Source organism: Vicugna pacos, chromosome X, assembly GCF_048564905.1.
Source record: "Vicugna pacos chromosome X, VicPac4, whole genome shotgun sequence".
NCBI lineage: Eukaryota > Metazoa > Chordata > Mammalia > Artiodactyla > Camelidae > Vicugna > Vicugna pacos.
Window position 1 is genome coordinate 42,742,507 of NC_133023.1, and position 26,001 is coordinate 42,768,507.

The following is a 26,001-nucleotide window of genomic DNA, read 5'->3' on the forward strand; positions in this document are numbered from 1 at the left end:
TTGACTGAGTGTCCCTCCCTGAGTACTCACATTGTACCCTGTATCTATCACTTTCTCCATATTAATGAGAAAACGTCTGCCACAGGGTGAGGAAGTGTAAAACAAGCAAACAAAAACCTAACCTGGGAGGAGAATATAAAAGATTATCAACGGTTGCCTCTAGGTGGCAGAATAACACATAGTTTTATTTACACTTCATGCTTTTCAGAACCTTCCAAATTTTCTATAATTGTTCATCCATTTAAATGAGAATTTTTCTTCTGTACAATTTTTTAAGGTAGAAAACAATGGCTTCTGATCCAAAGGGCATGCATCAAATTAAGAACAATATCATCTAAACAAACGCCTTGGATTGGTTGCTGCCTTTTCTTGGAGCTTCTTTCCCATATCTCCTGTTTAATTCTGAAGTATGGCACACAGCAAGCACTCAATATTTATTGACTTGGTTCATTATCGATAGGTGTACAAATGCTGTACACATGTATGAGAGCGTGGGTCAATTTAAATCAGCCTAAAATTCCCACTGAAATCATGGAAAAACATGGTGGTTTTTAAGCAAGGCTTACAGAGAGCACTAAACTCCATAAAGCAAAACACTATTTCCCCTTTGCTTCCCTGCAGTCTCTGAAAATAAATTCAGGTGAGAAATGCCCAGACCACCCACCATGTCAGGAAACAAGCTGAATCTTGAAACCCAGCCTGCTATTGACCATTTCATTAGACACAGAGACATCACATTCACTGATTTGTTAAAGGGACACCACTTGATTATTAGGCATTTTCATCCACTCTAGTTTCTGATTATGTACATTAATACCCACCCAATATATATTCTGAAAATCCACTTATCATTATAATAACAGATAACATTTACTGACCACCTATTATGAATTATCTCTAATCCTTATAACTATTGAGAGATCATTCCTGGTTTACTGAGGTCAAGAGTAGCCACATACCTAATAAGTGGTAGAGTCCAGATTCAAACCAAATTAGCTCCACAACTCTATGGTACGTAAAATGTCTATATGCACAGTCCACCCTGCTACCCACCTACTACTGACACCAATATTCCTATCCTTGGCCACATAAAACATGACCCTGAGGACTACTGACCCAGATATTATTGGACACTGATAGTAAAATGTAATAATAAAGCAACTGAGGAACAGCCTTTACTCACTCAAGACAAATTTGGAAATTATCTGTAGAAATACCTTGAGAGTCCTTCCCTCAAAATCTGAAAACACTATACCTCAGGTAAGTATATATGCTTGCTCTTGGTGGTTTTCTGCACTGCAGTATACTCAGAATAAGGGCAAGGATACCAAGGAAGAGGAATTTGAGACCTCTAACACTGACTTAAGAGGTGAGAATGGTGTCTAAGAAAGCACTTCTTAGGCATCCTCTACCATACAGTCCTGGGAAGCTGCAGATCCAGGAGCTATCCTTCTGGTCATTACTCCAAATTATTTAGAGAGAGAAACTGGCATCACAAGAATTAGGCAACAAAACAGGGCTCACCAAAGTTGTAAAGCAGTTTTGCCAGTAGAAAGGAAACGGCAGCACACCAAGGAGCCCTTCCTGGCATTCCCAAGAAAAAAATAAAAACAGCAACTTCCGCGTGAAAGTTATGCTCATTAAAGAAGAGAAGAAGAGGTTCCTTGTCTACACATTTTACATTGGTGCTCTGGAATAATCTCAGTCTACCCTTTAAGAATAATCTTGTCTCCCATCATCCCCTTCCTTATTTGTTGCTAGATTTGGTGCAAAAGATCATTTATAACAGACTGGTTATTCCCTATCTCATCATATCCAATTTCAAAGACAAGTGTTTTTTCAGTCTTGTCCCACCTCTAATAGAAAGTTAAGACATCAGCCTTTAAACTAATATCCTTTATTGAACTGTCAACAACTTAACCACACAAAAGCCTGCCATTATCTAATAGGTGAACTTCATCCAGAAGAACCACAGAAGCATTCAGAGAGTTCACGAAAATACATTCACATCAGAAGTCAAAACTAATTTTAAAATATCTTTAAAAAAACTTACTTAAAAATTAAATCTAGCGTTCGCAACCCTGGCTATGCAAAATCACCTGAGACTTATTTGGAAAACTAAAACTGTCTGGCCATACAAATATCTGTCTTGGTAGATATGAGGTGGAAACTTTTTTTTCAAGCTATATAGGTGATTTGGCTGCACCGCCAGACTTGAGAACTGCTTTGTTAGATATTAATTATGCTTTGCCAATCTGTGACTCATTTAAGAATTTGCTTTAAAATAATGGGGGAGGGAGTGGGATATAAATAACAGCCATGTGCTGACAACTGTTGAAGCTGGTAACAGGTACACGGGGATTCATTATACTATTTTCTAACTTTAGTGTATGTTTGAAAAATTTCATAAATTAAAAATATTTTAAATTAAAACTCATCCTGCTAGATCTCTCTACTCCAATCTCTACATTGCTGCCAGAGCAAATCTCCCCCAAACTCAAAATCTACCTACATCATCAAGTATAAACTCCTTACCTAACCAGCATCCAAGACCTCTAGGACCCAATCCCTACTTGCCTCTTACTAGGGCCATGACATTACACACACAACAGTCCCCTTGACCCCCCCCCCCATGCTTTAACCATGTCAATTTTTCTTTTTTTAGTTTCCATACCATTCAAGACCTTTGATACCTTGACTCAGATTGTTCTTTCTGCTAAAATAGCTGCTCCCTGCATATCTCCTAGACCTCAGCGTAAATGTCACCTCCTCTATCACGCCTTTTCAGATATTCTCTCTCCTAGAGGAAAATTGATCACTCCCCTCCTTTGTGTCCTTACTGTATCCTGCATACACCCTCAATCAACACACCTCTCTTTATTTACATGTCAGTCTCCCCACTAGAGTGAGTTCTGCATGAGTGGGGCTGTGTTTATCTTTGCATTCCTGTTGCCAGCATAGGAACTGTCACTTAGTAGATCAGTAAATGAATGAATGACTATCCAGTAAATGTTTAATGAAGTTAAAAAATTCAAGTCACATTAAACTCTTTTGGTGACAATTTCAACTGAGAAAATCAATTTATACAATTCATGCAATCTCCATCTTTCATTCAACAAATAGTTATAAACATACTATATGCAGGGCATTGCGATGGGTGCTATGAATGGCCAGGTATAAATCAGAGGAAAAGATTAGAAGCAATGGTAATATAAAAGCAACAGAAGCCAGTACACAAAAACACAGTCAAATTACAACTTCCTGGTGGGCAAAGCAAAGCTGGAAACACAATTAATTACAAGATCAACACAATACATAAGGTAAATACTTATATAACACCAACCATAATCCTCTTTTTTTAAAAAATTTGGCTTTTGAGATTAAAGTTACATAAAGCAGAGTACACCTTTAGCAAAAGAGAAACAATTAGCCCAGCTTTCACCTTTGGGTATAGGGCTTTGGCAGAAAAATATATGCTAGGAAATAAAAAAACAAACAACCCAGAAATTTGGACATCCTCTTAATGACATGTGGAAAAATCTTTAGATTTCTTTGTGTCCTATAATGAGGGATCATTACAAAATCCTGAAATTCTATGGAAAATTTTCGCATATGTGGGTATTTTTCTGAGAAGATAGTCGATAGCTTTCATTGCCTTCTTAAAGAGATCTTTGACCTGAAAAACATTAGGAACTATCACCCCACAGAAGTATCTCCAAGACACTGTCTGCTTAGCCACTACAATGTTTCCACTTTCATTTATGAAACATAGACATATGGTATTTCCCCTCAAGCCATAAGACAGGCCACTGTCAAATACAATAAAGACAGTACAAGAAACCAAAGAAACAGAATTCCAACGCTTTTGTATTATTCAGCTCCAATTCACTCATATCCCTAGGTTTATAAAGAAATATGCAGCATCTCTAAAATTAAACCTCCTCTATGTAAGGGGGAATTCTGTAGTCCTGGGTAAAATCCTCTATTTCTGTATCCTGAAGAAAGGTAGAGAAGGCACACACCTTCTATAAAGGCTAGGTTAAGTATATTTCTAAATAAAAGCTAGGTTTTAATGCCTTAAAACACTCTGATAAAAGATACATCTATATTAGAGGAGAAGAAAACTTAGTATTTATTTGCTACCATACATGTGGATTAATTAATTTTTTTTCAACTTTAAAGGCAGAAACTGAGGACTACTACTGGAAGAAAGAAAAAATGAAGTAGAGGAGAATGGAAAGGCCTGAAAGTGAGGCCAACTGGGCTTAAATTCCATTTAGTAGCTGAATAATTTCAGACAAGTTACTATACCTTTCTGAGTCAGTAACCTCTGTAAAATAAACAAACACCAGTCTATCTCACAGGACTGTGCCTGGCAAAGAGTAGGCCATATTATTGTTTTCTTTCTTTTAGCTCCAAGTTAATCTAAGGGCAGCAATCTTAATGCTGGATCTCTCTCTCTCTCTCTCACTCACTCACACACACACACACAATCAAAAGCAAAAAAACTGTTTTTTCCCCAGTCTTTCTACATGCTATCTGAATATGATGAACATAAACTACACATTAATCTCCAAACTAGTAGCCTTAAGTACTGACTAAACTCAACTTTGATGATGAGATTAGGAAGCTCCACGTCTTATTCTCAAATTAGCTATAGTTCTCCAAAGGTTAAATAGTTTACTAAACAATATTCAGGCCATGCCACTTAAGAATCAGAAATGTTAAGTGTATCTCAGCTATTCTGAGCTACTTCAAATGAATTTGGAAGGAACAGAGAACAAGATTCTTCTATATGGTTAAAAGAACAAGTTATTTATAGCAATTATCAGCATGGTAGCAAACTCAGTATGATGAAAACAGTTTCAACTTTACAGGTTTGGTATGAGGATCAAATTAGTTCACTGATATGAAAGCTTTAAAACAGAGCCTTTAGAGAAAAGATTATGTCCCAACATATAGACAAAACTGGCTCTGTTTGAGTAAATTTACCATCACCACATACTGCTTGGCATGCAGTCATCTCCAATGTTCTTTAAATAAACCAAACAATGTGAACAATCTGCTGCCTTAAAACATTTATAACATGAAAGGTGTTGGCTGAAAATTAAAGAATAGCATGCAAAGGTACTCTAGTTCCCTGTCACAAACTGACTTTGTGACTTTAGGACAATCTGGGCCTCAAACATATATAAAATGTAAATATAATAATCAAGATCCCTTAAAGCACTGTCTATAATACTGTGCCTTCAGTTCAAGACAAATGTTAAGTATTAAACATGAACAACCTGAATTAGTCTCAAAAACTAAAGGAAAGAAAAGAATTTGACTACAAAAAAATTCCAAACCATAAACAGAAAATATCTGCAACAGGATAAAAAAAAGGGTTAATATTTCTTTCTTTTTGGGGGGGAAGTTATTAGGTTTATTTATTTACTTTATTTAATGGAGGTACTAGGAACTGAACCCAGGACCCACTAGCATGCTAAACACACACTCTACCACTGAGCTATATCCGCCCCCACAAAACTTCTAATATACAAAGAACTCCCAAAACTCACTAAAACAATCCGATTGAAAACCAAGTAAAAAGGAACTTGCAATTTGCAGAGGATATAAACATTTGCTCATCCTTACTAGTAATTACAAAAACACTAATCAAAACAAGGAGATGCTATTTTTCACTCATCAGACTGGTTAAAAGGAAAAACAGCAGCTTGTTTTGGCAGATGTAGGTGGAGAAAAGGGCACTCACAAACACCTTGGTGGAAATGGCGATTCAATATAGCCTTTCTGGAGGTCATTTTGTCAGTATCTTATCAGAAATTTAAATGGATACCATTTTTTGACCCAAAATGAATTCTACTTCCAAGGTACAACAACAAGGAATGATTAAATTACAGCCGATCCAAGCTTTGGGATGCAATGCAACCATTAAAAACAATGGAGTTACGTCCTAACATATGCATAGTACATAAATGGATAAGCACAGTATGTGAACACTAAAAGGCATAAAAGAATACATACAAACTGTTAACAGATATAAATGGAGACTGTCATTTGTGGGGGAAAGAAAATAGATAGGCTTATACATCACTTTAGTTTCAAAGTCTTACAATCAGGAAATTCAGCCCCATCTATACATTTATGGCATCCATAAATATGCATGAAAACCCAGCCAAATCGAATTGTCTCATTAAAGAGCTCCAAATTGACCTTATGTTGAAAAAGTAATAATCATGTCAAAAGGGCAAAGAAACTGAGCTTTCTTTGGACTTGTGACTTATTTACCCTTCTACTCCCTTAAATATTCCCCATTTTTTGGTTAACTTTCTTATAGGAAGAGGGTTACTTATTTTGCACTTCTAAGGATGACACCTGCTGGCACATTTAGAAATAGAGATAAATTCAGTTTTAAGGAAAGATATAGCATAGAAATATACTGGACTAGGTAACCTGGGTTCAATGGCCAACTCCACCACTAACCACCCATGCTACCGTGGACAAGTCATTTCTTCTAATTGGTAACTATAAAATAAGGAGTTTGATATGGATAATATCAAATATGAGGGTCTTATCCAGTTCTTCTGTTGAACATTGAGAAGACCACAATTTTTAAAGCCACTGCTAATCAGTTTTGCTGGAGATAAATGTTTGAATTCTTCCATGCAGGCAGTCTGCCTTTACTTTTAAAAAGTAAAAATCTAAAATGCTCTATGTAAAAGATTATATTCAAGTGACAGCTGTACCTCTCCAGACTATACTTTTAAGGCTGGCCTCACCAAGAGTTAAGGAAATTTGAGGGGTAGGAAACTGGAGCCCCAGATTAGGTCAACAGACTGCAAGGTACTAGGTACTCTGAACTGGAGAAGTCAAGCTACTCCCTGCAAAATATGGCAGCAGACAGAGGTTATAAGGAGAGCAGGCTCTGAAGCAATGATACTGGATATATCCAGGTATATGCTCTTCACTCACACTAATATTATCAAGGAGTACCCTGAAGTGCTGTCATATTTCATATCAACATAGATCACATGCTAAACATACCAGTCAATAAGGCAGGATAGTCTTTCTAAGGGGCAATTTGGCAACAAGTATCGAAAGCCTCACATTTTTTTGTATTCTAGTTCTAGAAATGTGTTAAGAAAATAAACATGGATGTCACAAAGATTTCTCTATTAGGCAGGTTCTCTTACATCGACCGCTTAAGAGTCGCGCTGTAAGAAGCAACAACCTCTCCTCCTCCTCTCCGCCATCTCCTCGGCAGCCACAAAACAGCAACTTTGCGTGAGTGCATCTCCATCCATGTTGGCCAGGCTGGTGTCCAGAAAGGCAATGCCTGCTGGGAGCTCTACTGCCTGGAACATGGCACCCAGCCCAATGGCTAGATGCCAAGTGACAAGACCATTAGGGGAGGAGACAACTCCTTCAACACCTTCTTCAGTGAGACAGGCGCTGGCAAGCATGTGCCCAGGGCAGTGTTCGTAGACCTGGAACCCACAGTCATTGATGAAGTTCGCACTGGCACCTACCGCCAGATCTTCCATCCTGAGCAGCTCATCACAGGCAAAGAAGATGCTGTCAATAACTATGCCTGCAGTCACTACACCATTGGCAAGGAGATCATTGACCTCATCTTGGACCGACTTCGGAAACTGGCTGACCAGTGCACAGGTCTTCAGGACTTCTTGGTTTTCTACAGCTTTAGTGGGGGAACTGGTTCTGGGTTCACCTCCCTGCTGATGGAACGTCTCTCTGTCGATTACGGCAAGAAGTCCAAGCTGGAGTTCTCCATTTACCCAGCCCCCCAGGTTTCCACAGCTGTAGCTGAGCCCTGCAACTCCATCCTCACCACACACACCACCCTGGAGCACTCTGATTGTGCCTTCATGGTAGACGAGGCCATCTATGACATCTGTCGTAGAAACCTCAATATTGAACCCCTAACCTACACAAACCTGAATAGATTGATAGTTCAAATTGTATCCTCCATCACTGCTTCCCTGAGGTTTGATGGAGCCCTGAATGTCGATTTGACAGAATTCCAAAACAACCTGGTACCCTATCCTCACATCCACTTTTCTCTGGCCACATATGCCCCTGTCATCTCTGCTGAGAAAGCCTACCATGAACAGCTTTCTGTAGCAGAGATCACCAATGCTTGCTTTGAGCCAGCCAACCAGATGGTGAAATGTGACCCTCACCATGGTAAATACATGGCTTGCTGCCTGCTGTACCGTGGTGACGTGGTCCCCAAAGATGCCAATGCTACCATTGCCACCATCAAGACCAAGCATACCATTCAGTTTGTGGATTGGTGCCCCATTGACTTCAAAGTTGGCATCAATTACCAGCCTCCCACAGTGGTACACAGTGGAGACCTGGCCAAAGTACAGTAAGCTGTGTGCATGCTGAGCAACACCACAGCCATTGTTGAGGCCTGGGCTCACCTGGACCACAAATTTGACCTGATGTATGCCAAGAGTGCCTTTGTTCACTGGTATGGGGGTGAGGGCATGGAGGAAGGAGAGTTTTCTGAGGCCCGTGAGGACATGTCTGCCCTTGAGAAGGATTATGAGGTTGGTGTAGATTCTGTTGGAGGGAGAGGAAGGAGAGGAATACTCAAGTTAAAACGTCACAAAGGTGCTGCTTTTACAGGGAAGCTTATTCTGTTTTAAACACTGAAAAGTTGTGGTCTGATCAGTTAATTTGTATGTAGCAGTGTATACTCTCATATACAATTACTGACCTATGCTTTAAAACAACGCTTTGTTACAGGCCCAAGCTATCCATTACTCTGATGGATTTGAATAAAGTATTCCCTGTCTTAAATGAAAAAAAATTTCGCTGTTAGGATATCCCTATGCCTCTTTCCTTCATTCAACACTTAATTTACTGAACACCTATTGTGTGCTAGGAAGCATTGTTTAACATCACGAAAAACAAGGATTTAAAGGTCTGAACATAGGGAATTGGTTACGAAATTATAAATCATGCACACAACAGAATATAATGCAGCCATTGAAAACATTATAGAAGTATACAGTATGACAGGGAACAGGGGTCCATATATTAGGTGGTAACAGCGAATCTAAAAATACAATTTCTATATTGGTTTGGAGAAAAAGCTTAAAAAGAGACAATTTGAGAAAAAACTGAGGAAATTTGAATATGGACTGGATACTAGATAATATTAAGAAAAAAGAACAAATTCCCTACATGTGATAATGGTAATGTGGTTTTGTAGGTACTTACTTGTAAGACATGCATGCTGAAGGATTTAAGGATGAAGTGTCATTCTTTCTATGCTTCAGAAAAATTAAACATGCATATGTCCATATAAATCAAATATGGTGAATTCTTAACAATTGTTGAATTTAGCTGGTGATACACAGGTGCTCATTGTGTTCTTTCAGCATTTTTATGTTTGAAAATTTTAATAAAAGGTTGGAAGGAAGGTAATTTTTTAAAGAGTATTTTTGAAAAAAATGTATCTTTATGCTACACAGGCATAAAGAAAAGACCTGAAGAATACACTGTGCACCAACATGTTAACAATATTTGTCTCTGAATGGAAGGATTTCAGGAAAGTTCTATGTTTATTAGTACTTTTTAACAATAAAGCCATGTATACTTCAATAATCATGAAGAACAGTACTTAAAAATGAAGTTAGGAAAGCATTTTCAAACAAGAGTTTGAAATAAATGAGCAAATGACAACTAAAGTTCCATTCCCAAAGCATTATTAAATGGTTTTGCAAACTCTAAAGCAACATGCAAATTTAATATTATACAAGTAATAACAGATTGTTGTCTGGACACCACAAAGTTTTTAAATTTCTACTTACATGAGTAATTTATACCATTCTCACAGTATAAAAATTCAAGCAATTCATGGTAAAGACTGCGGGGGGGGGAGGGACTACTGGGTTAAAGTATTATTAAAATTACCAACATCCTCAAAAGACTTGATGCAAAAATGTTAAAAAGGATCAATCTGGGATAGGGTAGAAAAAGTTTTGCTGCATTATTCTCAGTACACTTCAGTATATTTAAAATTTCTTATAACAGAAATGCAAAATTACAAAAAAAAGCTTAAGTTCCTTGACCACTCCTCCCAAATAAACTCATCAGTTTACCCTAGTTTTTAAAAAATATATAAACAGCATCACACAGTATATACTATCTTGCAACTTGCCACAATTATCTCCAAAACAGCTGTATTAATTTATATTACTTGTGGGTAGTATTACAAGACCAGACTCTTCCCTATATTTTTGCCATTACTTGGTATCACCAAATTATTTTTTGCCAATCTAATGGTTAAAAAGATCTCACTTTAATTTGCATTTCTGATGTTTAGTTTATCTTTTCTGGTTACTGGACATTTTTCGTTCCTATTCTGAGAAAAGCCTGTCCCTAATTTTCTATTGGATTTTTAAGATGTTACTCTTATCATTAAGCTGAGAACAATCCAACAAAAATGTTAATGGTGACTGAGTATCATTGTGGGAGTAGGCATCTTTTCCCAAAGTAAGAACACATTTTCTAGTTTTTCCTAAATTAATTCAGTAATAGAAACTAGAAAATGATGATAAAGTGGGTGAAAAAAACTCTTCTGGATGAAAGTACTACTTTCAGGGTACTCAAATACAGGAGTACATAACACCCTTAAAGAGCTCATAAAATCTAGCTCAAAGAAATAAACATACCTAAAGTACAAGTCTAATGAGGTAAAGAAATAATGGTTGAAGCTATTAATTCATTTGGAATATATTTCACTAGCTTTGTTTGCATAGCATTTTTGAGTTGATGATATACTTTTCATGTATCTTGTTTAACTCTAACAAAATTGTGTCACATTCTCTGATGCCCTCCTATAAACTGCTATAGCACTTTTTTTGTTTACTCATATTATTATACTCATTCCTTTGAGTATGATTTACAAGTCTTCCTGCCCTGGTAGACCACACTGTCCTCCATTCTCCAGTTGTTCATATTTGTATTTCCAGCATCTGGCACTACTGAGTACATTCTCAAATACTTGTTGAGTGAATGAGATATCATCATTCTCATGTAAAGGATGAGAAAACTGGCTCAGTGATGAAGTAATTTGCCCCAAGTAACATAGCAATTAGGTATTTATTTTACATAAACTACAATGGCCTTATCTTTGTAGGGTACTCTATAATTTAAACATTTTAAAATACATCATCTCACTTTAATGCTCACAGCAACCTACGAAGCAGGCTTTTTGATTATCATTTTGTAAGAATGAAAATTTAGTGATAAACCCTAGGCCCACTCAAATCCTAGCTTATATGAAGTATAGCTGTTTCTTTACATACTGTGTATAGGAGCCTCAATGTTTATGTAGCAAACATCTTGGAGGGGGTGGAGAGGGAAAGAAGAAGGTGAAAGATAGTTAAAGCAACAGGACAGAGGCTGGAGACCAGGTGTAGGTCCACCTAAAGACCATAAACTTGTGATATCGCACTGTCAACTGCATGTGCCACTTTGAAATCCAATCTTGGCCCAAAGGTTTTTCTTGACATTACCCTGTATTCACAGAAGATAATTGCAGGCTTTCTCACCTATAAGCAGTCACAAAAGCTGGGAAGGGATACAGAGCTAAGGAGGGCTTTGATACAGACAGGTTGTATCATGCATAGACAAAGCAGGGGAAGAAAATGGTAACACAAAGGAAAAGGCCAAGGAACTTTAAATATGATCTCACATACAGTCCTAAACTGGACTGTGAGTTTCTCAAGGGCAGAGACTAACTCTCATTCATTTAACGTCCCTAGCTCCTCGTACTTAGAAACACTTAGTGAATGCTTGTTGAACTGAAAAGAGGTAAGATGTGAGGGGTAAAAAGAAGATATAATATTAACATCAGTAACAACAGCGACACCAACAATGGTTTCCAATTTATTGAGCACTTACTATGTGCCATGTGCTGTATTTTATGTAATATATGAAATGTTAAAAGTGCTACTCAAGTATGTTAACAGTGGTGATACTGATGACTATTGGGAAGACTCATCATAGGTTACTAAGATTACGGCAGAACCTTGAACAGAACAAACTAAAACAGCACGGGGCTGTGTAGCTGGAGGAAGGGAAATCAAGGAAACCAAAGTATTGCACATCACCACAGAGCTGGATAAGATCATTCTGAGGGTATGAGTGTCACTCCTAAGGTTTGGCAAAGTGAAAAACTACTCTGGTGGAACATTCAGTTATCATTGGCCAGAGACTCAGACTCAAAATGAACAAAGAACAAATACCATTCCTTTCTACCACAGACCTGAAGGGCCCAGAAAGGCTTTGCTAACTGATCATCAATCACTTTACTGTGACTGCCTATCCTTGAGCTATTAGAGGGGTTAAGTAAAATAATACATTAAAGAAATTACCGTCTCTTGACGACCTACAGTTTACTAACTATCTTATATTTTCTCATTTAATCCCAATAACCCTACACAAATAAGGTATTTTTCCAGAAGAGACAACTGATAGGTCCAGGAACAGAACTAGTTAAGTGGCCAGCAAAAAATTTTAAAATTGAGCATTTATTTATTCTGCCTTTCTTATATAAATATCACTTGCCAATATATGAAAACAAAATGATAGAACATCACCATTTTGCAACTCCCAATGAATTAAATGGGCCTAAGCTTTTAGGCAGCAGTGGCTGTTAACATCAAAAAAAGAAAAAGAAAAAAAAAAGAGAAACTCAAGACACTACTACAACTTAACAAATGTGAATGAACACATCACCACCGATATCCTCGCCAAAGGGAATGAACCTGAATTTATAAAGCCTCTTGATCTAGCTGTCAATTTTCAGGAAATACAGAGGACAGAACATGTTGAACTGTACTGAGCATGCAATCAGCAAAATTCAGCCTGTGGAAAACTCTACAGGTCAAATGGCTTGAGTTCTTCAATAGATAAAAAGTATAAAGAAAAGGGAAAAAAGAAAGCTACAGATACTTAAAACAGAATACGAAAAAGTTACTACAAAGTCAGAATAGTAGATACTTTCCAGAGGGAGGAAGGATGCTGTGATGGGGATAGGCACATGGGAAAACATCTAGGGTGAGAAGAAAAGTTCTATTTCTTCACTTGGGTGGTGGTTACAAAAGTGCCTTAAAATAATTTATTAAACTGTGAATTTGTTTTGAGGTGGTTTTACATATCTGTATTCTATATTTTTTTTTACAATAAAAGGAAAACATTTAAATCACATTAAAGCTGCTTACATAAAGTATGATTCCATTTGTATGAAATGCCCAGAATAGGCAAATCTATAGAGATATAAAGTAGATTAGTGGTTGCCAAGCACTGGGGTGGTTGGGAGAAAGAAGAAGGGGAGTGACTAATAACAGACACCAGGTTTCCTTTAAGGGTGATGAAAATGTTCTAAAATTGATGTAGTAATGGTTGTACAACTGTGAACATACTAAATAAAAACTGTTTAAATGGGTGAATTATATGGTATCTGAATTCTACCTCAATAAAGCTGTTTTTAAAATAAGTGTAAGACACCCCAGTTAAACCAAGACACACTTTTAAAATAAAACTAGGGTGGAGCCTGAGAACCTGCATTTCTCAAAAGTTCCCAAGTGATGCTGCTGATCTAGGGACCACATTTTGAGAACCACTGCAACAAAAGATTTCAAAACTGCTTCAAGCTGAAGGCAGTACTAACCAACACTGAAGAGTCAAGTGTTTGTCAGGACTGGCAAAGTAGTCCTGAAAAAAAGTTAACACTGTGCCAAACACTGTTCTATTCCATTGGTTCCCTGATCATCAACACCAGCATCTCCTTGGGAACTTGTTGGAAATGCAAGTTCTTGGGTCCCATCCAGACCTACAGAATCAGAAACTCTGGGTTGAGGCCCAGCAATCTGTGTTTCAGCAAGTCCTCTAGTTGGTTCTGATGTTCCCTAAACTTTCAGAACCACTGTTCTAAGCACTTTATATGCATCAATTCAGCTAAATATCTCTAAAACCCTATGAGGTAGCTAACACTATTATTAGTATTTTACAGATTAAAAATTGTGGCACTGAGGTTAAATAACCTGCACAAGATGACACAACTGGTAAGAAATGGAGTCAGAACTTGAACCCAGAAAACCTGGGTTCTTAATCACTGCTGGAAGATCTCTCTGCTTATAAAAACTCAATCAGCAGAATGCAATAACTAGTAGTAGAACTTCAAAAATAAAAAACAAAGACCAGGAGAAATATGCCTCACTATAAAGACAGGCAAATAAAATAATTGCAGCAAATAATATAATCATTAAAGCAATCCTCCAAATGTGTTCCGAAATATAAGCAGCCAGCAAATACAATATACCTAAATATTTCCAGAGCAATTATCTCTGGTCCCTAATTATTAGGACTTAAAACCTGGGTTATGCTAAAGATGGTACATAAATTCATGACAGTATGTTACACTTACTAATTATTAAAATCTAAATTATTATACTAAAAAGTCATTCCAGAATAATTTAGATCTCCCTACTTCTAGAAGTCACTTTTAGTCACTAAAGATTATAGAAAAGGAAAAACTGCTTTCTTTCAACATCTAAGATTATACAATCAGAATCTCAGAGTTGAAAAATAATTTTCACATTCACCTAGTCCAATCAGCAACCCAGACTGAATCAATCTGTAATACTGATCTCCATTTAATGATACATTCGTAAGAAGCTAAAAGAAATCCCAACTTTCTATAAAATCACATTTTGGAACCAATCCATGTCACCACTGTAATTTTTAAAGTCAAATGATTAAACCTTTTTAAGGGAACTAAAAGTCAAAAATGTTCAGGTTAACATCCCAAACAAAACCTACAGCTGTTTTACTAACAGAGAACCACTCCTTCACTATCTGAAAGTGTTTCTATAACAAAGCTGGTCAACAAGTACTTCAAGTTTTAACAACTCAACCCCTATGACACATTAAATGAGAAGGCTCCCAAAGAATCTTCTGAGCTGAATTATTCCTGACATTAACATGTAAACATCTGGTAACCAGTTATTGAGGAAACGAGTCAGAGAACAATACAGCAAAACACCCAATTGCTTGTGACTTGAATCAACCCTACAGATTAGTGAGATCACTGTAAAGCAGCCAAAACTGGTTACAGCTACACATCAGATTTTAATAACTTAATCCAACTGCAAGAGAGGTAACATGGAATGTGAAGGGCAAATATTTTCAAAGCAACCAATTTTGGCATTTCAGTAATACTTCGAATCCATGGTTGAAAACACACAATGAAAGGGAAAAAAACCAACAGAATTTCCATTGTAAACTTGTAACTCTGGAAAGCTCTGTCCCCAAAATCTATATTTATGCTAGTTTCACAAACTCAGGATTAGAAGGTTTAAGTGATCTTGTTCAAATTCCTAACTACAGAAAACTCAGGACAAGGGTAAATATCTAATCACTCTACAATGAGTGCTCAAATTGTTTTGTTGAATGGATTTTAGTGTAATTCCCAAGAAATCACTTCTTTAATACTTAAGTCAATTTACAACTAGGGATCCGATTTCTTCATTAATGATCAAAGAAGCAGAAGGCCTGAACTCATGATCCATAGCACTGGTGATTCACAATCATATTTCATCTAAATACTTCAGAAACTTTCATTCACGACCTCTAGCCCTCTCTGCCCCTTCAATTTGAAATCACTTTCATTTTAAAGGTAGGCACAAGTGGCCTTGCTCTGCCCTCATGTGTGCTTAAGTCAAAGGCTGGCTGTGCAACTTCCATCCCCAGGTTTTGACCATGGAAAGGACACACAGACCCTATGACGGCCAATGCTGCACAAGGAAAGAAATGAACAGTTTATATGACTCTATACTGGGAGGACATTTCCTGAAGAAATTAGAAAAAAAAAACAAGAATAGGAAAACCACAGTTGAGTATAATAGCTGAAAATCAGGATGTAAGTCAAAGCTCTCAAAAACTATTCAGTACTGCCATTTCAAAAATTGTATTCGAGCCAGAGGAACTCATCACTAAGTCTTAACAACTTAGAAGTTATACGCCAGAGCAGGTGAGATACCAAAATCAAAAGAATAAAAAGCAGCATTATAAAATAGCATAAAAATAACTAAACCACCTAAGGAAATTGAAACCATGATGAAAAATCCCAAAGGCACAATCAGGTCATTATCTAGGAAACATTAGCTTCTTCCACAAGGAGGCCTACTTTTCATGCAGAGCAGTAAGCAGGGCCAAGACACGGAACTGAAGTCAGGTATCAATTAAATCAGACTATCACAGAAAAAGGACTCCATGATTAGTTATTTTGGGATAGTGCCTAGGCCAGCATTATCAACTCCAACTGGGATACAGGAGATTACTGTCATTGTTCCACTATAATGGGGTCCTCCAGGGTCTTTAACTTAGGAAGAATGGGTTAGATACCACTTTTGGGATGTAACAACCAAACATGGGGGGAACCCTATAGGACAATTTCTTCAACAAATCTGAAGGGAGAAAAAAGGGAGGCAATGTGCAGATTAAAATAAATTTAAGACATGTATCAACCCTCCTTTGTGCTAAATGGACTTTCTTTGGATCCTGATTCAAACAAACTAAAATTTGAACACTAGCTTCATATTTGGTATTTTAAAAAGTCAGTTAATTTTTTGAGTTGTGGTAATGGTTTTGAAGTTATGTTTAAAAGAGCCCTTTGTCTTTTAGAGATACAAATATTCTGCAAATAGAAAGAAAACAACAGCAGAGGTTTATTTCAAAAATAACCCAGGGGGTAGGGAGTGAAGGGCTGCACTAGGTAGAAGTATAGATGAAATAGAATGGCTATAAGTTGGTAACAGGTGATGGGTACACAGGGGGATCATTATATTATCCAATTATTTTCTGTTTGAAAAACTTCAAAGCATTAAAAAAGGATTGGTTAAACATAGAATCTTGCAATTTTATCTTTTAAATACTTAAGTTGGTTGAAAAAAATCAAGTATAGACAATTCATTTAAATTTTAATTTAGTAATGAGCTCTACCTCAGCACAAGAAATAGCCAGTGCCACATCAAATCCAGACAATAGAAGAACCAAAGGGGCTCAATTACAGAATGGAAATACATACACTCCCACAATCTCCATTCCAAGAAATAAAATACAAACACTATCCACAAAGATCCACAAAAACTAACCTAAAATCACAGCCAATCATACTCATCCTGGTGGGAAATTCCAATACTGCTCCAATAGCTTCCTGAACCTTCCTGACCAGTTGGTCTTCTGGTTCCTCTGGAGCTCTAACTCACTCAGGTCAGACTACTGGAGGACCTACAAAAAAAAGGAGGGGGGAGAGACACACAACACGTTTATTAGGGTGTGGGGGAGCTAACCATTATATAAATGTTCAAACATAATCACAGTTATTATTTCTTAAGCAATAGCCCTCACATATCAATCTGCATTTTCTAGAACCTGCTTTGAGCAATAACAAGAATTCACAACCAAAACTAAAACAATTCTTTTAATCTGACATTTAGACAAAATCTCTGCAAACTCAACTCAGTTCTCAATCCAAATGAAATTATAGGGAGTCATTATTTTATACACAATTTTATATCCTCACTGTGAACTGATACTAAGGCAATGTTAAATTCATTACTTTTTTTGTGAAAAAAATTGCATACATAAATTATTTTTCACCCTCATACATGCTTTTTGGCCATACTGGGAGACAAATGATAAAACACATTGGAAACTCAGGTTGAACTTTGCTACTGAACCTTAGACAAAGTTTTTAACTGGTATTGCCACTCCTTCCTCTCTTCTCAAAGATCAACCTAGAATAAATTAAACTTTTTAGATCATACCTAGATTATCATTCCCAGATTTATTCTAGTTCTGAATGACACAAGTCAAATTGAGGTTTAATTTCTGATCACTGCTTGACCGACTATGAAGAACACCAAGGCAAAACAGAAAGCAATCTCTCCTATCCTACAATGGAAAAGGGGGAAAATTCTATTACTTTCAAAGCACTTCAAACTGGAATAAAGCAAACCCTAAATCTCAAAACCAGTGAGTGTCTGCACATAGTTAATTACCGTATGGTTACCCACGGTAAATTTTTAATCCTACATAAATTTTTATCATTATATTCCTATTTCAAACCCCATCATCCATCCTAGGTAATCAGAAAAAAGCATTCACTTTAATATTGGTCTAATTAAAATACTAACAGTAAGGAAACCTACATCCAAATTGATTATACTCACTTCCATTTAGTAAGAATGTTGGAAAATATAAAATGGCAAAAACACAACCAGAAGTAGTGTATTAAAGAAATGTCAGTAATTCACGTTGGAAAAGAAGCTTGGTATCCCAAATAACCTTTCTAAACCCTCTCAAATAGGAATTATCCTGCTCAGGTAAGGCCAAATAACAGATCCCCATAGATTTGAAGGACTAAAGAAACAAGGTAGCGGAAAAGCAGGATGAACACTTAAAAACTAGCCAGCATAAGTTCTCTATATTACTGTGAAAAGTATGGCACCAAATTTCATTACTTTTGTAGGGTGAATGACAGGACCAACTGCCTTTGAAGGAGTGGAAGGAGGGAGTAGGCAAGGGATGAAACACTCCTAAAAGGCAGGACACCTGGGTGTGGTTCTTGACAGGAACATTATCGTGGGTCATTCCAGGATGGTGATTTTGCACTAAAATTCTTAGGCTATAAGGTTAACCCAGGTGGGAATCACATTCAAACATAATGAACCATTGGAGATAAAGAGCTTGGCCTATGAGGAGGAAAAAAATACAAAAATGATAGGATTGACCTAGAAATACACTAAAAATTTATAGTTAAAGGAATAAAAATCTTGTTCTCCTCAGGTCATAAAACTACCATATGACACAGATGCATCTGCTAAGGAATTCTTACACTAAGAAAAAGTAATCACAATTTATTGTGTGCCCACCATAAGCCAGGCACTTCATAACTTGTTTAATTCTACCAACTATTAAGCGCTATATTCCCATTACACAAATGAAAAACTGAGAATCCGAAAAGGCCACAAAGTGATTGTGAACCCAAAGCACACAGTATTTCTACCATACCAGGCTGCCTCCCTTGAATGAGGAATGTTGGTGCCTCCTCAATCTACGAAACACTGGGGCTAAGAGAAAACAATGCTGAACATGTAATCTAAAACGGAAACAAATGATAGGGAATTAATGTCTATAGTAATGGTGGAATGGGGGGGTAGAAAATGGCAATGACTGAGGGGCAGGAGATAATCTATCAAAGCTATTTTATTTTCTAGCACAAGGAGGGGGATAAATTTAGTGGAGCCTAACATGAGACTATCTCCTCTCTAGGGGATTCAGCTCCCATAAAAAGAGAAGGGGGCGGGGACTAGAAGGATCAAGAAATGAGAAAGATGTAAGAGGTGATTAGCAGCAAAAAGAGACCAAGAGGCCACAGGAACTCAGAGCAAGGCTGGGAAAAGGGGAGGTTCACGAGCTTGCAAGAGGGATGGCGGGGGAAGAACAAAAAGTTGGTTTACTGGAGGGTTATCCACTACAGCTTTTTTTGTTTCTTTTTTGGGGGGTGGGTGTTAGTTAAAAGGAAGGGAAGGCTAACAGCCCGGAGAAGGAAGAGATCACAAAGACAGCAATCATCCAACCACCAACCCATTCATTGTTCCACGTAACAGTGGCTGAGCAGCAGAGTTGTGGAGAAATCCTGTGCTCCGATCAGGGTCATACAAGTGTGAAGGCTACTATGACTCCATACACGAAGATGGAATAAATGCAGAGAACAGGAAAGAGTATTCAACGCCGTGTCAAGGAAACCAATGGAAGAGGGGAACGGGACGGGTTAGGGGACTTGTGCTAAGCTCTTCCTTAGCAGGACCGGGGAAGGGATGACAGGGAAAAGCTTTGACTCTTTCTCTTAAATACGAGCCTCAAACATCCATGCAGATGAGGAAGATTCAATCAGACGATGGAATTAGGGGGAAAGTGGGCGAGAAATATCTCAAAGGCACCAAAGCTTAACCCCTATACCTTACTTCAAAGACCATGGAAGCTGGGGAAGTAGAGCCCACTTCAACTCAAGAAAAACTAGGGGATTCATTTGAGCCGCCGAAAGAGCGGAGAACCAAGGCGGGCCCGCGAAAGGTAGGGTGGAGGGAACCAGTCGTCGTAGGTTGATCCCCTCTCCCCCACGGCCCAACTAACCCCCGACCGCACTCCCCAATGAACTCCAGGACTCGCGCCCCCCACCATTCCCAACCCGCCCACTGCGGCGGCGACAACGGAGGCGTTGACCGATTGGTGAGGTAAAGGCGGGCCCACACGCGGCTGAGGCCCGGGAAATGGTGTCTCCTCAACCAACTAGAGACGGGGTGGTCTTTACCTCAGGTTCGGTATTGGCACCTCAGTTTTTCGCCAATCGACACCTCCTTAATGTCGGGTACCTGAGAGGCGTCACCAACGCGGACAGCCAACACCTCAGTCCCGGGTCCTAGCCGGACAGACATCAGCTTCCGCCGCCATCTTAACAGCAGGCGGACCGACCCTAGTCACTGCCCCCCCCAACCCCCGAGCTACCTCAGCCACCGCCAACGGATCCCACGAGGACGTAACCCCGCTACCGCGAGAACTCACCGGCTAAGAACAGCCCAAGCCAAAGACGTTGCCGCCGCCTCCGCGGCTACTGCAGTCTGCAGCCGAACCACGGCCACCTCCGCGCGATCCCGCGAGAACCTCTACCCGACGGGAACAGCCTGAGCCCAACCCTTCCCAGACCCCTCCTCCCACCAAAGCCGAAGTCGCTACGACTCCGCTCTCACCCTACGCGAAGCGAAAAGCAAATGACGCACCACCTCACGAAGCACCGAGGGGCGGAACCAATCTGCCGCCGCCGGCTCTCGCAAGTGCCGTGAGAACTATCGCGATAATACGTTTTGGTATCTGCGAGACCTTCGAATTCACCGCAGGATGCCGCCCGCGCCTCGCCTTTAGGAAACACGAGATCTCGCGAGACCTGGGGCACGCTCCTAAAAAGGAGAGAGGTGGGGCCTCATGAAAATGACTGGGAGTTTTCGGGGGAAGGGAGGAACCTCCCGTCCTGCAGGGATCTCGCCTACCACGAGGTTTCCGACCCACTGCGGAGCTGGCTGCCAAACCTCGCGATGACACAGCTCAGCGCCAAATCTCGGCCATGTCCTGAAAACTGCCTCCGCCCCCGATCTAAGGTGTCTAGAGCCTAGTGCTTGAGGAAAATTTAAAAAGTCAACCTGTTTATTCTCACGCTTCCGGGCAGAGCTGTACCAATTAGCCAAACTCCATTCTGGAAGAGGAGCAATGGGTCTCCCATTGTTAACCTGCCTCCAGGAATCACATATTATCCTGGACTAACACATAAAAGACGTTCAGTCTCACAATAACCACGCAAATGCAAATGCAAACAATGACATAACACTTTTTTGTCCATCAGATCGGAAAAAAAATTAAGACCGATAATATCCAGACTACTTCCCTCGCCGCACTGCAGGCTACTGAATCCATCTTAATCTAACTAAAGACTCATATCGTTCGTTCTTAGCTCCAAAGCCACTAATTTTAACTCCTGAGGCTTTACCTTGGCATAACCAAAAGATCCAATAAAGTGGTTTTCTCCAAACAAAGGAGTCTGCCCTCAAAGGAAAATTCAAGCTTCCAAAGGAGGAGGGGGGGGGGGGAGTGCATGCTTGAAGCCTTTAATATGGCAGTTTTTCCACGTCTGGCCAACAATGTTTCTCCAATAAATCCTGGGATCCAATCTGGTTCGATACGTGGGCTTTCCTATTCTAATGCATTGTTTTGTCTATTCTAATTTATATATTGTTCTTTTGGAGTACATTTTAATAGCTGGTAGTACAAATACCCCCATCTTTACTTATCTTTTAAAAATATTTTGTCGGTTATTCTTAGCCATCTTTTTTCCGGATGAACTTTAGAATCGTATTAAGTTCCAAACACTTGATGTATTTATTGAAATTGCATGAATTGTATAAATCAACATAGGAAAAATGGACATCACTACAAATTTGAGACTTCTTATTCAGAAGCATGGTATCCCTTCTCCCTGTATGCAAACGTTCTTTTATTATATTACTCAGTAAAGTTTTGTAGTTTACTTCTAGGTATTTTTATTCGTTTTTCTTGCTATTGGGAATGGGGATTTTTTTAAGCATTAAATTTTCGAGATGTTTATTGCTTACAGATAGAAAGACTATTGATATTTGCCTATTTACTTTTGTAATTGGAAAAACAAAAAATATGTTCAACTTCACTAGTAATCAGGGAAATGCAAATTAAAACAATGACATACCATTTTTTGCCCTTTAAGTTGTCCAAAATTACAAAGATTGATAATAATTCATGTTGGCACAACTGTGGAAAAATGGACACTCGCACAACACTGAAGAGTAAATTAGTACAGCCTTTTGGGAAGGCAATTTGGACAAATCAATCAAAAACCAAAACGCATATACACTTTGACCCAGCAATTACTCTTCTAAGAATATCTCCTACAGAAATACTCATACACGTGCACGAAATATATATTTTTGTGTATATAAAAATATATATATATATATATACGCACACAAGCCCATTCATTATAGCATTGCTTGTAACGGCCCCCTCCCTCCCCCAAAAGGGAAACAAGCCAATGTACATCAATCGGGAAATGGTTAAATAAACTGTAGTACAATCATACAATGCAGCTGTTTATAAATGAGATAAATTTAGATCCCTGATATAGGAAGATCTACAAGATATATTAAGTTTTTAAAAAGCAATTAGCCGAAATGAATGTGTGTGCGTGTGCGTGTGTGTAGTACCTTTAGATACCAAAACATACGTATACAACACCTAGTAGTTCCCCGCGAAGCCTGCCTGCTAGCCCCTCATCTTCCCCCTCCTGCGAGGCCGCCTTCCTCGAACCCCTAAGAGAAACGCCGAAGGCCCGGCCTTTACTCCCTCTCTAGGGCCACTTGGCCACGACAAATGCCGGTACCTCGCATCCCCACTGTCGGCCGCTCTCTCGCCGCGCTGCCGGCCGCTGCCGGGCTGCCCCCAAAGATGCGGCGAGCTCACCACTGGCGCCGGCCGAGGCCTGGGGGAGGGGAGAGAAGGCGGAGTTGAGGGAGGGCTGAGGCAGGCCTTCGGGCCCCTTCACCAGCCTCTCCCGCAGGCTCCCCAAGGCCGCCACCTCCGCGCAGGGTCCCGTGGGAACAACCCCCCCGAGAAGAGCCGAGGACGGCCGCGAGAGGAAAGCCCGCCCCCCAGACCAGGGGAAGACGCTCACCTTCGCGGCGGTAGCTCCGCGGGGCCCGCAGGACCGTTCCGGGTCCGCGGCCCTGCTTCAGACCTGCTCCCCTCGCTCGCCCTCCGTCGAAAACCTCCCCCTCCGGCTCTCCTCACACTCGATCTGAGGCTCCGCCCCCCGTGCGAGAAGCCCCGCCCCTGCCCCTTGGGAGGACGCTCCCTCCGCGGTGAAGCCAGGTCCCCTGCAGGGTACCGCGCCTGGGCTACTCCAGGCCCACCAAACCCAACCATAGAGGATAGTAGGGTCGCTAAGGAATTGGGACTTGATTCGAGGCACGATGGAAACCGCTGAAGGGTGACGTGATTTGATTTGACTTTGTTTAAAAATTAGTCTCTCCAGCTGCCTAGCGAAGAATGGGGGGCAAGAGGGCAAGCGGGGACACACTGTGGAGGGCGGGAGACGACGGGAGCGCCTATCACAGTGAGTTCACACGGCAAACCCTTAGAGCACTTACTTCAGTCACATAGTAAGCCCTCAATAAACATTCTCTTTTTCTCCTTGGTATTATTTGGGGTGACGGTGCGATTGGCAAAGAGCTTATAGAGGATCTACATCTGTGAATGCATAGGAATAAAAAGGATCCGGTGGGGGTTAGCACTATTTATTAACAGTACTTCATTTGCGGTGCAGAATGCGATTGGAGGGTGAGAAGAGCAGGGAGCTTTGACTCGCAACTAGATAATTCGCTAAGATTTGAATTTTTAACAAAAAACATCTATTAACTCAGTATTTTAAAGTACAGAGACAAAAGCACTATCCGAAGTACTCTTGAGACAGAGAAAATAAAAACTGTAGTTATAACCTCCAGTCCTAATTCCAACCGTCCAGAGCAGTGGTTCATGCCCCGAATTGAGAATATGATCAATGGATTCACTGCCCGCCAAATATATATTTACATAAGAAATTTTCGGTATAATCTTAGCTTTATGGAGGCCCCTTTGAGACACATTGACCCATTAAATATTCTTACAACACTGTTTATAATGGGTAAACGTTATTCCCATTGTAATGCTAATTATTTATTTAACCAAGACTGGGTTTTAGGTCTTTCTTAAATTATAAGAAATACAGAGATGAAGTTTGATGTAACTAAATATTTGTATATTTCTGAGAATTTTCTCAAGGAGAAATTTGTAGAAATGGAGTAGCTAGAGTCAAAAGGTCACTACTCCCCAAAACACAGACAAGGCTCTCTAGAACAGTTAACAATATACAGTCCCACCAGAAATATATGAGAATTCCAGTTTATTTAAATATTCCCATACTGTCATCAATACTGCTATTATAGTTTTCAAAAAAACTCTTTAATTTAATAAGGACTTTGATTCTAATTCCAGTCTCTCACAGCATCTGCATTAATTCTTATAATCCACTCCTAATTCTAACCCTTAAATTTCTACTGTCAATTCCTAGGCCCCATAAAGTCTAGTTCTCCAACTCCTAATTCTAAAATCCCACATACCCCACAACCCTAGTTTTATTTTATTTTTTTCCCACAACCCTAGTTTTAAATTCAACCTGCAGTAACCTTAAGTTCTCTTGCCAACTCCACTTTTACAGTCCTAATTTCAACCAACATCCCCCTACACACACACACACAAACACGCACATGTTGTTTCTATTTTTAATTGTTGACTATTTAGAAAATATATGAAAGCATAAAGAAAATACCAAAAGATAAAAAACTTGTAATCCTATCACCTAGAGAGGATCACTATAAATGTTTTGGTTTTATGTCCTCCCAGCTTTTTTCTATGCATTATATATGTGTTTCTTGTTCTAGACAAAAATATCATCATAATATGTTATTATTTAATAACCTAGTGAATATTTGTCATGTCATTAAATATTTGTCTATAACATAATTTTAATGGCAACATGAAGCATCCTTTTCTTTAACATGTAATTAGCTTTGTTTTTGTTCTTTTTTTCAGTTAAAAATGTTTGCCTAATTACACATGAATGAATGCATTATTGCAAAACACTAAAAACAGATAAACGTAAAGTTACTCATACATTTCTATATACATATAGAAATAAATAGCTTTGTTTTGTGGTTTTTACTTTTTAAAAATATAAATGGCATCCTATTTTATGTATTGTTCTAATTGCTTTATTCACTTACTATGTCTTTCTATGTCAAAATATTTTCATATGTTTGTTGGCTATTTGCTTGTGTTGTGACTTTGCCTGTTTATGTCTTTTATCTGTTTTCCAACTGGATTGTTTGACTTCTTATTATTAAATTATGTAGTCTGGATATAAATCTTTATTACATGTGTGGGAAATTTTTTTGCAGATTTTTCCTTATTTTTAACCTTTATTTATGGGATCTTTTTGGATATAGATGTTTTAAATGTTGATGTATTCATATATTTGTCAATCATTTCTTTTATGGCTTTTGCATTTGAATCTTGCATTGGAATACCTTTCTACTCCAAGATTAGGAACATTGTTGTATATTTACGTGTAATATTTTAGAATTTTTTATATTTAGCTCTTTAATTGTCTGGATTTTTTTGGTAAACATTTTTCTAAGTCATTAAATATTCTAACAATAGTGTGTTTAATAGGTGAATATTACTCCATTGTAATATGAATTATTTATTAGTATT

The 26,001-nt window shown here is 38.8% G+C and overlaps 1 protein-coding gene and 1 pseudogene across 3 annotated transcripts in view; one reads left to right on the forward strand and one right to left on the reverse strand.

Moving 5' to 3' along the window:
- The window catches only part of HUWE1 (HECT, UBA and WWE domain containing E3 ubiquitin protein ligase 1), a 138,462-nt gene extending 114,980 nt beyond the window's left edge, over window positions 1-23,482 (reverse strand). For 2 of the 3 annotated variants that reach the window (XM_031671118.2, XM_031671111.2), the window contains exons 1-3: window positions 23,366-23,482; window positions 23,075-23,173; window positions 17,202-17,337 (exon numbers count right to left, since the gene is read on the reverse strand). The gene's annotated coding sequence lies outside the window, so the exon portion shown is untranslated. Of the gene's footprint in view, window positions 1-17,201; window positions 17,338-20,676; window positions 21,040-23,074; window positions 23,174-23,365 lie in introns of those variants that run through there. The other variant, XM_072956710.1, reaches the window with a different exon arrangement.
- LOC102532432 (tubulin alpha-1C chain pseudogene) lies at window positions 7,189-8,190 on the forward strand (annotated as a pseudogene).
- Window positions 23,483-26,001: the final 2,519 nt, after the last annotated feature.